Source organism: Rhinolophus sinicus, linkage group LG05, assembly GCF_036562045.2.
Source record: "Rhinolophus sinicus isolate RSC01 linkage group LG05, ASM3656204v1, whole genome shotgun sequence".
Taxonomy (NCBI): domain Eukaryota; kingdom Metazoa; phylum Chordata; class Mammalia; order Chiroptera; family Rhinolophidae; genus Rhinolophus; species Rhinolophus sinicus.
Genome location: NC_133755.1, coordinates 56,002,505 through 56,015,066, shown reverse-complemented (window position 1 = coordinate 56,015,066; position 12,562 = coordinate 56,002,505).

The window sequence follows — 12,562 nt, the reverse complement described above, 5'->3', positions numbered from 1 at the left end:
TTTCAATTGATAAAGTGAAGACTCAAAATTAACAATGATATAAGTAAATTAGACACATATTTTTCATTTTAAAGTGAAGCTTTTAGATTGAATTCCCATGTAGGAGTTCAACATGTTCCTAGGCTCCTAAATTTTCTATTCTCAACATGTGGCTTCCATTTCATGGAACACCATGACCACTCCATTGCTATTTGCTACCATACCAACCAGTTGTGAAGAGAAAAAGATGAAAGCTGCACATGTCCATCGCATTAAGGCCATATGCAAAAATTGCATATTGGCTAGACATTACGTATAAGTACACACGGTACTAGCTGGAAAGGTAACCTAAGAGATATAACCTTTATTTTGGCATAGAAGTTTAATTTACATAATTCAATTTTGTAATTTTACATAATATAAAAGGAAGTTCATAAGACAAAAATAAAATGATGCTACGTAAACACCACCATTTACATGAAGGAGTTCAGAGCAATAAAAATACTAAGTATGTGGGGAAATAATTTTTTAAAATCCTGTTTCTTCAAAGGATAACTGACTGTTTAAAACAAAATTATAATGATAATAATAATAATAAATTCTGAGATATAATACATACACATGTAGAAATACAATCTATGATAATGCTACTTCAATGTGATAAAATAAGTATATTTTTGAAGACCCTTACATTACATGTGCAGTAATATGATATTATTTCATTATAGATAGTAATAAGTATGTATATAAAAACCTAAGATCAACTAAAAACGAAAGGTATATGTAAAAAGCCTGCTAAAGAGCTCAAATGAATAATATAATCTACTATTACAAGAATAATCAACTAATACAAAAACAAGGAAAGCAATGAATACTGGATGATTTTCCCATTTATATGAATTTTTGTCTAAGAATGGATCCCAGCCAGTCCCACAGGGGTGGTTAAATCTTAATAGAAAAGTCATTGTCTTAGTAACTTGAATAACTAGTGTATATAAATCAGGATGGCCATCAGAGTATAGAAAATGAAAAGGCAAATTTTTTAAAGCAGAGAGCAATAGAAGTCTATTTATTTCTTATCTATAAGCTTGGTCTAATTATTGGTCTGACCTGTAAATTACACATGCCCAAGGAAAACTCCAAGCAGCAAAACTAAGGTTAAATGTACTGAGGAAAATTTCTGCTGTTCCCCACAAGAGAGACAGATTTTACTTCATATCTAGGCATGTTTTCTACCCATCAAAACAAACAAAGATAAGGCACTTCAGAAGAGTACAACAAAATTCAGAGTTTCTACAATGTATCACTGATAATGTCTAAGATGCAATTTAAAATTACTAGACATGACAGAGGAAAAATGAAATTAAAACTCATACAGACAAAAAGATAGACTAATCAAATAAAAAAGTAAAGGCACAATAATACAATAACAAATATGAAAAGGTTATCATGCTACAAATACAGCAGAAAATTGCAAAGATAAATTCAGCCAATAAACTCTAAACCATAAATTGACAAATTCCTAGAAAAAAATGCAATTTACCATGAGTGACTCATGAAGAAAGAGAAATCCTGAAAAATACTTTAACCTCTAAAGAAATTAAATTAGTAGTTAATAATTTTCTCACAAAAAAAAAAAAGAAAAGAAAAAGAAATGAAATTTCAATTTTTTTATACTGTTCGAGGAAATAAATCCAGGACTATTTCCTAATTCACATATAAAAATCTTGCTACCAAAATCAGAAAAATACATGAAAAGAAAATAATAAGTAAATCTCTTTCCTAAACCTATTTAAAAAAAAAAACAAAAAAAAACCAAAAACTACATCCAACAATGAATATAAAAGGTATACATTGTGATAGTTAATTTTATGTGTCAACTTGACTGGGCTAAAGGATGCTCAGGTAGTTGGTAAAACATTATTTCTGGATGTGTCTATGACAGTGTTTCTGGAAGATATTAGCATTTGATTCAGTAGACTGAGTGAAAAGATTGATTTTCACCTATGTGTGTAGGCATCATCCAATCTTCTAAGGACGTAAATGGGACAAAATGGTGAAGGAAGAGCTAATTCTTGTTGAAGAGGATGAAGGAACAATCCTATGTTTAAAAAATTGAATTCATAATTAAAACTCTCCCCACAAAGAAAAACTCAAGTTTTCTTTACTAGGAAATTATATAAAATATTTCAAGAAGAAATAACTTTTTAGACAAAATGGTTTAAAAATTGGAGGAGGGGAAGAAAGAGGAGAAAGAGGAGGAGGAGGAGGAGAAGGGGAAAGAAGAGGAAGAGAAGGAGAAAAAAGAAGAAAGAAAGAAAAGGAAATTAATTTTGATAGAGCTTAAAATGAATTAAATTTTAGATTAACAGAAAGGATTACAAAGTTAAGTACTACAGCTATGATAAAAGACATAAGTAAAAACACATTTCTAATGAATAAAAATTAGAATATCTTAGGATAAAATACCAAAAGTTCCACTATAATGTAACTAAAGTCCTAGAGGGAGAGGAGAGATATTTTGAGTATGACAAAGTGTTTGAAGAATTAATGGACAGAAATATCCAAATGTGTTGGAGACATAAATTTACAAACATTCAATTTAAATGGAATAAAAGGGACAATATTATGACTTCATATTAGTAAAAATGTAGACCACAAGACAGTTGTAAACAAATAGCAAGATAATGGGCATAATCCCAAACATATCAAAAATGACACCAAATATAAGTGGACCAAACAATCAAAATAAAGTGAGAGATTATCAGATTGTATAAAAAAGTAACACCGAATTGTATGCTCTTCACCAGAAATGCGCCCTAAATATGATTAAAAGTTAAAAAAATAGGATACACCATGAAAAACAAACACCACTTACAGAAAGCTGATCTGTCTAAATTAGTAACAGATAAAATATAATGTCAGACAATGAATATTACCAAAGATAAAGAGTAGTGGTTCATAATAATAAAATAGTAAATTTATTCAAAAGGCATAATGAAACCAATGTGGATGAAACTAACAATTATATTGAAAATGAGTGATGTAGAAACTGATAAATTTACAAACATATTTAGCAGTTTTAACATCCATTTCTCAGGTATAGCAGATTTAAACAACGTTACAAAACAATATAATCTAACAGATATTTATAAACTACTATATTTAAAAAAAGATAAAATTAACATTTTTAAGAATTATATATAGATTATTCAATACAATAGATCATATGCTGAGTGATTTTTAAAAGTTTCAGTAATATTCAAAGATTTGATATAATGCTGAGTATTTGTCTCTGATTAAAAAATAATTAGAATCATTCTTTTTTAAATCTGGGAAAACTCTCATTTGCAAATTATGCAGGCTTCTTTTAAACAATCCATTAGTCAAGGATAAAAATCACAGGACATTTAGAAAATATTTCGAACTGAATAAGATTTTAAAATGCCATATTAAAATATGTGTTGTAGATATTTCTTCTATGTGATTAGAAGAAATGTTATCACTTTGAGGGCTAATATTAAAAAAGAAGTGTTTTATATATATATATATATATATATATATATATATATATATATATATATACATATATGTGTATATATATGTATATATACATATATATAAATACACATATATGTATTTAAATAGTCACTGTAAAATCTAGAAAAGCAAATTGTATCTCTAAAAAAAGTAAAAGGAAAAGTAAGATAAATGCATAAATAAATTTGAAAAGTAATGCTTAGAGAAAGTATGTCAAATCAAAATTTTGTTCTTTATAAAGATAAATAAAAAGGATAAACCACTTGATAATCTGAAAGGAAAAAAAGTGAAAGCAATCTGTGAATGTCTGTAATAGAATAGGATTCAATATTGCAGACCCTATCTTTAGTGTAGCTATTATTAAATAAAGGATAGGCAATCTAAGGCCTAAAGAGCAAATCCTGTCTTCATCCTGGGATTTAAATTGTGTGAATATATTTTATTGATACACAAACAGACTCATTTATTTGTATATTGTCTATGACTAACTTTCAAGTTACGAAAGAATTGAGTAGTTCTGTGAGAGATCATATGACCTGTGAAGCCTAAAATATTAACCATCTGGCCCTTTACAGAGAAAAAGTTTGTTGACATCTGTGATAAATGTTAGAAAAATAATAAGGGAATATTATTGACAAAATTTTGTCAGTAAATTTGACAACATATATGAAATTATTTGAAAAATGAAAATTAACAGTGTACTGTTCACTCTTGACAACATGGATTTAAACTGTGCAGGTTCACTTATACACAGATGTTTTTCAGTAAATACCGGTACTCTTTCTGATCCAAGGTTGGGAGCCCATGCATGCAGGTGGCCAACTGTATGCATTGATCTATGTCATTTTATATAGGGGGCTTGAGAATCATAATTTTGGTGTCCACAGGGGTCCTGGAACCAATCCCCCACAGATACTAAGGGACAACTTAAGTTTTGGGGGAGTCGAAATGTATTCTTTGATTTTTGACTGCACAGAGTGTTGGTGCTCCTAACCCTCACATTGTTCAAGGGTCAACATTATTGAAGAAATATAAAAGCAGAGCAATCCTATGTTTAAGAAATTGAATTCATAATTAAAAATCTTCCCACAAAGTAAAGCTCAAGTTTTCTTTACTAGAAAATTATATAAAATATTTCAAGAAGAAATAATAACTTTTTAGACAAAATGCTTTAAAATTAGTAGAAGAGAAAACACTTTCTAACTCATTTTATGAGTTATTATCATAAACCTAATTCCAAGTTCATAAAGGACATTGAAAATATCAGGTGGCTATACTTGTTAAACATAGATGTGATGATTCTTTATAGAAGACTAACAAATTAAATCCATCAATATATAAAATAACTTATCCCAGAAATGTAATCTTGGTTTAACATCAAAAATAAATCAATGCAAGTCTCCATATTTCTTTAGTAAAAACGAATCTTATAATCATCTCAAGAGATGGAAAAAAAAGGTTTTGACAGTATTACACTTTTAATCATGAACATTTTCAGAAGAATATAAATGACTGGATAAAAGAAAGCCCTGTAACTAATATCATGGTTAATAGTGGAAAATTGATTACTTTCTTGCTAATTTCAGGGGAAAAAATATGTCTGTTCTCAGCATTATACTAGAGATATTAGCTAGTGCAATTAGGAAAAAAAAGAAAGAAAAAGGAAAGAAGACACAGTGATTGGAAATCAAGTAGTACAATGTAATTGTTCACAAGTGATGATTGTTTACATAAAAAAATCCTAAGAAATATACCCTTCATATTTAGAACTAATAAGGGAGTTTAGCAAGATTATATATATATATATATATATATATATATATATATATATATGGACACACACACACACACAAACACACATGATTTGTCTCTCACAAATTAGATATATACATCTATGTATATATCTTAGGTTAATATATAAAAATATAATCTTTTTATATAGTAGGGCAAATATTTTGAAAATGCAATTTTAAAAATACTATTTTAAACCAATTTTAAAAGTATAAACTATGTAGGGATAAATTCTATACCATTACAAATTTACCCTTGAAACAAATATGTATATCTGGGTCTATGTGTTTTGGGACTGACACTGTAACTAAGATTTCCATTAATAATTTCCATGTAGAATACAATGGTTATTAAAACTATGTAAGGAAAATTTTACTAATTGGAAATTTGTATACTAATTACTAAAATTCCACAGTAACCACAGCAACTCTTTATAAACTTCAACCAAAGATTGATTTTATTTTTAAGAGGAAGAGTATTTTTATCCAATGATTGTAAATGATACTACTACTGCTACTACTACTACTACTAATAATAATAATATTTCATTATTTTAAAAATATTCTATTAAGCTGGTGCAAAAGTGTGGTTTAAAAGGTTAAAAATAATTGCAAAAAACACAATTACTTTTGCACCAACCTAATATATTAGTGGTCTCTAAACATGTCCCCTGGAACAGCAGCTCCAGTATTATTTGGGAACTTTTAAAAATGCACTTCCTGAGCCCTACATCAGATGCTCACAAGTGATTGAGAACCATGACCTTTCAGATAATTTACCTTTGTCTTGCCTACAGGAGGATGGGCAGCTCCTACTGCTTTATCTTCGGCATTTGACTGCTCTTCATATTCTCCATCAAAGCTGCTTCTCCTGCAGTGCTTCTCTTTTTACTTAGTGGCAGCACCACTATTCCTGTTACATATATATGTATATATGTATATATGTTTATATTTATGTTATATATATTTATGTCATATATATGACATATTATGTTATATATATTTGTGTTATATAGATTCAATTATACTGATAAAAGTATGTATGGTATAACATATATTACTATATGCTATATTATGTATATATACATTTACATCCATATAAATTATATACATAATCTTGAAATAACACTTTCCCTACTCTTTCCCATATTCTTTCAACAAATTCTGTTGTCTCTACTTTCATAATATTCCCAGAACTTGACAAATCCTCATGAATCCTACTGCCATCCCCACATCCTAGCCCAAAAGTATTATCTGTAGTCTCCCTGCCTCTGTCGGATCTTTCCAGACAGTTCTTAACACACCAAACACAGTCATCCTGCCAAGTTATGAATTAGCTCATGTGAACCCCCTACTCACTACTTTCCAACGTCTTATCATCTCACTTAGAGTACATGCCACCATCTTAATCATAACCTGTATGGTTCTACATCATCTGGGTCCCTGTTAATTCTTCAACCTCATCTACCATTTCTTCCTTTTTAATTTACTTCAATTACATTAGCAGTCCACCTTCTGATTTAGGACCTTTTGCTTTTCCCTTTGCTGGGACACTTCTGTGAACTTCAGTCCCTGTCATGCGCAACACAGGCTGTTCAGTTTTGGGTATCATTCCTGCCATGTGACTACTCCTCAACTCCTACCAGTTTTTATTTTAAAAAGTCACCTTATCAATGAGGCTTTCCCAAGCCACCATCACTAAAATTTCAGTTTCCTTGGCACAACACGTTAACTTGTCCCCTTCTGTTATTTTGTCTTCTAATGTTTTTCCTGTAGTATTTATCACTGCCTTACATGTCATAAACTTTATTTATTGTGTTTATTTTTGTCTGTCTCTTTTCCTTGAAAGTAATATTCTTGAACACAGTTTTTGTTTGTTTTCTGTTTTGCTCACTACATAGCCTAGGACACTGGCTGATGCAGAACTGCTGTTTAGTAAATATTTGTTGAATGAGTGAAAGCATACTAAGACCTGAGGTTATTATATCATCTGCTCAATTACACAAAGTTAATTAGTAAGTTCTTATATTCTTAATATTATGGTTCAAACAAGGGAACATCAACAGCTAACATAAAATTGTCTGATGTTAATCAGGCACCACTCTAAGCTCTTAGTACGTATACTTCAGTTTTTAACTCAAAATAACTTGATGCGGGGTGTACTTTTATTACTATCTGTTTTAAAAACAAGGATACTAATACAAATAATTTTATAAATTCCCCAAGGTAAACAAATAATTGTCAACCAGAAATTCATCACAGGTAATTTGCCTTGAGAGTCCGTGTACTTAACTGGGTTATTTATCCATTGTTACTTAACAAAGTACCCCAAAATGTAGCAGTTTTATTCCATAGTTTCTCTGAGTCAGGCATCTAGGCACCAGTCAGTGCTGCCTGTGATTCAGGATCTCTCATGAGGTTACAATCAAGCTCTTGGCCAGGGTTGTGATTTTCTCAGGGCTCCAATGGGAGTATCCATTTCCAAGGTCAATCATTTGGCTGTTGGCTACTCTCAGATTGTCACTGGCAGTTGGCCAGAAACATCAGTTCCTTGGCACGTGAGCCTCTCTGTAGGGTTATTCATAGCATGCTATCCTGCTTGCCCCAGAATGAGGGCTCCAAAGAGACAGAAAGGGTGAGAAAGAATCCAAGGGAGGAAGTCACAATGCTTTTCTAATTCGTCTTAGAAGAGACCACTTTTGCCGTATTTTATTCATTAGGAGTGAGTCATTTGTTCTAGCCCACACTTTAAAGGATGGGATTCTGAAAGGGTATGAATACCAAGATATGGAGATTATTTTGAGACCATGTAGAGACTTGCTAATACAATAATCATTCTGGATGGATAGATGGATTATTGAATGAATCAATGGTGAATGATGAATGAATGAACAAATGAAAAAATGTTGCAAGACCAGTGGAACAATGTCACATACATAAAGAATACTCTTAAAATAATGTTTAAAATTTAGTCATGAGTGAGTGAATCTTGGGTTCCAAATTCCTTACAAGAGTTTCAGGATGTGTTTTCTATTGGCCTGTAGCAAAAATAAAGCTCATTACCTTATTGACCATTTAGTTCTTACTGCCTGTAGAAATTGTTTTGTGAATATATTTTAGGTGTCAACAGTCATTATATATAATTGGTTGAAAACCAAGCAATAATAAAGATAATTCGTTTATGGGATTCTTTGGCAACAGTATCTAAAAGCAGATGACCTCTTATCCTAAATGTTTTATTTTATTGGCCCTAAATTTACTTGCCATTTATTTGATTGAATAACCTCTTGTTTTCAAATGATGAGGCAGTACTTTTTAAAAAACTATATGCATCCTAGTTACTAGTTAAGAACAGCAATGAACCCTATGATAGGAAGATATTTTCACTGTTATTCTCAGGAAATAGTCTCCACCCTTAGCCCCACATCCAAGCTTCAAAAAGCTTTTTAGCTACCTAGAGGTGAGGAATATCTTGAGCATTTCCCATCCCCATTTTTTGTTCTTAGATATTTGTGTGCCTCAAATCCAATTATGACTATTGAAGGAGTTTAAGATATCTCCACTATTAATAAAGACTTGTTTCTAAAGTTTAACTGTATTGCTGATATAAAGGCTAAAGAATAGAAGAAGTCTGCAGTATGTATATGCAATAGACTAAATGTGTTCTATTTCTCCAAAATTCATATCTTGAAACTTAATCCCCAACGTGTTTGTAGGTGGAGTCTTGGTAGGTGATTAGATCATAAGAACGGAACCTTTATATATGGGGTTATTGCTCTTATAAAAGAGACTATGGAGAATTCCCACACCCTTTCTACTATGTGAGGGCACCACAAGATGACTATCTATGAACCAGGAAGCAGGCTCTTACCAGACATCAAATCTGCCATGTCCATGATCTTAGACTTCCCAGCCTCCAGAACTATGAGAAATAAATTTCTGTTGTTTGTAATCCACCCAGTCTATGGTATTCTGATATATAACAGCTGAATCGACCTAGACCATGTGTCATTAAGTAAATATGAAGACTTTGAAAAATATAATTTAGCCTCACTCTTCTTAAGCATAATTAGTACAAATCAAAGCTTATATGAACAAAATAAAAGTAAAAACATGGGTTCTATTGTAATTCATTTTCCTGAGTCCATAGTAAAGACTACTTAGAAGTATGTAGAAAACACTTAGAAGTGTGAGCCCGAAAGTCAATAGCTGACTATCAAACCGATAAAAATTAGCCCACTTTTGCATAGATGCCTTGTTGGCATATGAAGACAGGCATGATGTTCTCATGTATGTATGTATGATGGAAAGCCTAAGCTAAAGGCCAATATCAAGCCCAGTAGAAGGCATTTTGAAGATGCCAAGTAGACCAAAATGTATTTCATCTTAGTCTCTGTAAAATAAAGACAAATTGGTTTACTTCAAACATCACTTTTAAAAAATTAAATGCCATAACACGATGGAGTTGTACAAAGAAAGATACATTTGATCATAAGATCAAAGTACTCAATACTTTTTATACTAAAGTTCAAGTGTAAATGCAGTAAATTTTTTCTCAGATATGCCAAGTGAAAGAAAAAAATACGATCTCTTTCTGAAAACAAAACTAAAATAAATATGCACAAATAATTACAAAAAAGCTACATCCTCCTTGGAGATGGATAATAAGATGTAACTCATTAAAAGGGAGAAGTCACAACACTGGAGATTTTAATAATAAATTATTAAGTTCAGTCTTAAAAGGAGAGAGTTTTGAGTAGAAATGTAAGGCCATTTTCTGGAGAGTAGAAGTTTGTACTGTGATTAGAAAATTCCAATGATTTTGGTATATGAAAAAAAGCTCTGAGATAAAAAATGAAATTATTAACTAATGTGTGTATATTTGTGTAATTTCCCTTTCCTTCAATGCATATAAAACAAGATAGCTGGTTCTGTGACTCTTTTCCTCAGATACAATATTAAATTTGAATATGGAAAAAAAAATAGGAGGTAAATGAGATTTTTTGGTGAACTCTGGACATATTGAGATCATGTGATGTGCACCAAAGCACAAAAGTCATGCAGAAGATTTTTAATAATTTAAGAAAAGGAAATTTCCTTTGTTGGGAAAGGGCAGACTGGTAGGTGCCACCTAAGAAAAAAGTGTGGTGGAAGCACATTTGCACTTTTCACTAGCAATGTCCCTGAAAGGTGGAAAGATGCAAAAAGGGGTGGGTGATTTATGTGCCTAGGGAGGCATATACATTTAAGAACTGGCCTCAAGAAAGATATAAAAAAGCAATGTACCAGGGGTCAAGTTGAAGCATGGGCTTGAAGAAAAAGAGTGTTAGAGAAAAACCTGATAAACCAAGAAAGAGAAATATGTATTTGTTATTTATTACTGCATAAAAATTATCCCAAATCTTTGTATCTTAAAGAAACAAACATTAATTATCTCACAGTTTCTGTGGGTCAGGTATTTAGGCGTGGCTTAGATGAATGCCTTTGACTCAGGATCTGTCCTGAATTTAAGTCAAGTCAGCTGGGGCTATGGTCATATCTGAAGGATTGGCTCAGAAATATGATGGTGGGAATTTCTTCTAGCTCACTCATGTTGTTGTTGTTGTTGTTGTTTTTATGCTGTGGGAGGCCTTGATGCTATCATCCTGTGGATCTACCTCACATCATGGAAACTGGCGTCCCTCAGAGTTAGCAGTTAAAGAGAGAGTGTGTGAGGCACAGAATGCCCAAGATAGATAGCAGTCTTTTTATAACTTAAGTTTGAAAATGAAATCTTTCTTTAGAATTTTTTAGAAGTCATAATTCCAGCCAAGCTTTAGGGGATGGGGAAATTACCTAAGGACATAAATACCAGGAGTTAGGGACATTAGGGTATATCTTTGTGGCTACCTACTAGAGTGTTGTTGTAGTGTTTTCCAGGCACTTTACTAGCAAGGTAACAACCAAGATGAAAATATCCACTTGCCCATAATGGAACATTGTTGAACCAAGTGATTTAAAATAAAGAAGAAAGTGCAATTTATTTAACATTGTACTTTTTGAGGCGAACATTCATATTACAAAAAGGGGCATCATTGTCAATGGTTGTACCAGTGAGGTCTCAACTATTTTCAATGGTTTGGATAGGTTTCGGGGAAGCAACAAAGGATGGTAAAGCAGCAAGAATCAGGAAAAGACTTGGACATGCACATCTTATCCCTAAAGCAGAAAATGGATGAAGCAGGAAAATGAGAACCAAAGGAGAATGGTAGCTGAGGTTGATAAGGCACACTGAAGAATTTGTAACTTAGGTTGAGGAAGGCAACCATGGCCAAAATCGGGCATCATTGCCTCCGTGTTTCTGCTGATGCCTTCCATTGGTAACAGATTCTAAGTAATAGAGCTAACAGAGGTCAGCTTCTAATGGGAAAGAGCAGACAAGAAGGTTGGCAAAGGTATATGTATTGGAAAATGACTAATAACCACTCTGATATATCATTATACCATTTAGTTTCTATTGTAAATTGTTTGAATAAGTGGTTCCTTACATGTGGTGCAGAAATAATATTATTTGACTTTATCATTATCCTCTCTCTATTTTGTCTCTTCACCTTGGATATAGAGTATGTACAGTTTTTGAGAGACGGCGGAATATATGATATCACAGCATGTGTAAGGCAGAAGTAGATATGAGAATCTGTATGTGTTATATTAAGCCAGGCATTAAAGAAATTGAAAATGTAAAACAGTGTCACTTTCTGTACTTATCGTGGGTGTTGCCAATGAAAAGGATGGAATTTTCAAATACAGTGCCTAGCATAAAATCAAAGATAACCAAGCACAGGTGATAAACCAATATGAATGAAAATGAGCACAAACAACAAACAACATAATAGCCCTAAAGCTACTTCAGATAGTAAAGTTATTCCAGGTAGTAGAATTACTGTATAACATGTCATAAAATAGCTATAATTTTTAAATTGGCATTTCCTAAATGAAAAATAACTAAGTAGAAAACAGAGTGGAAAAGTATCAGAACACATGTAGTTGAAGAGAGAATTGTTGATCCAGGAGATAAGTGAGAATAAAGGATACATAGTCTAGCATGGTTACAGAAAAACATAGAAAGTACAGTAGAGAAGATAAAAGACAGTGAAAGGCCTTACATATATAATTAGGGAATCAACAAGGAAGGGCAAGAATGGGAATGATGTATTTCCAAAATGCATTAAATTATCAACTGCAAGGCAACAGTAAACCTAAAGCAGAAAAAA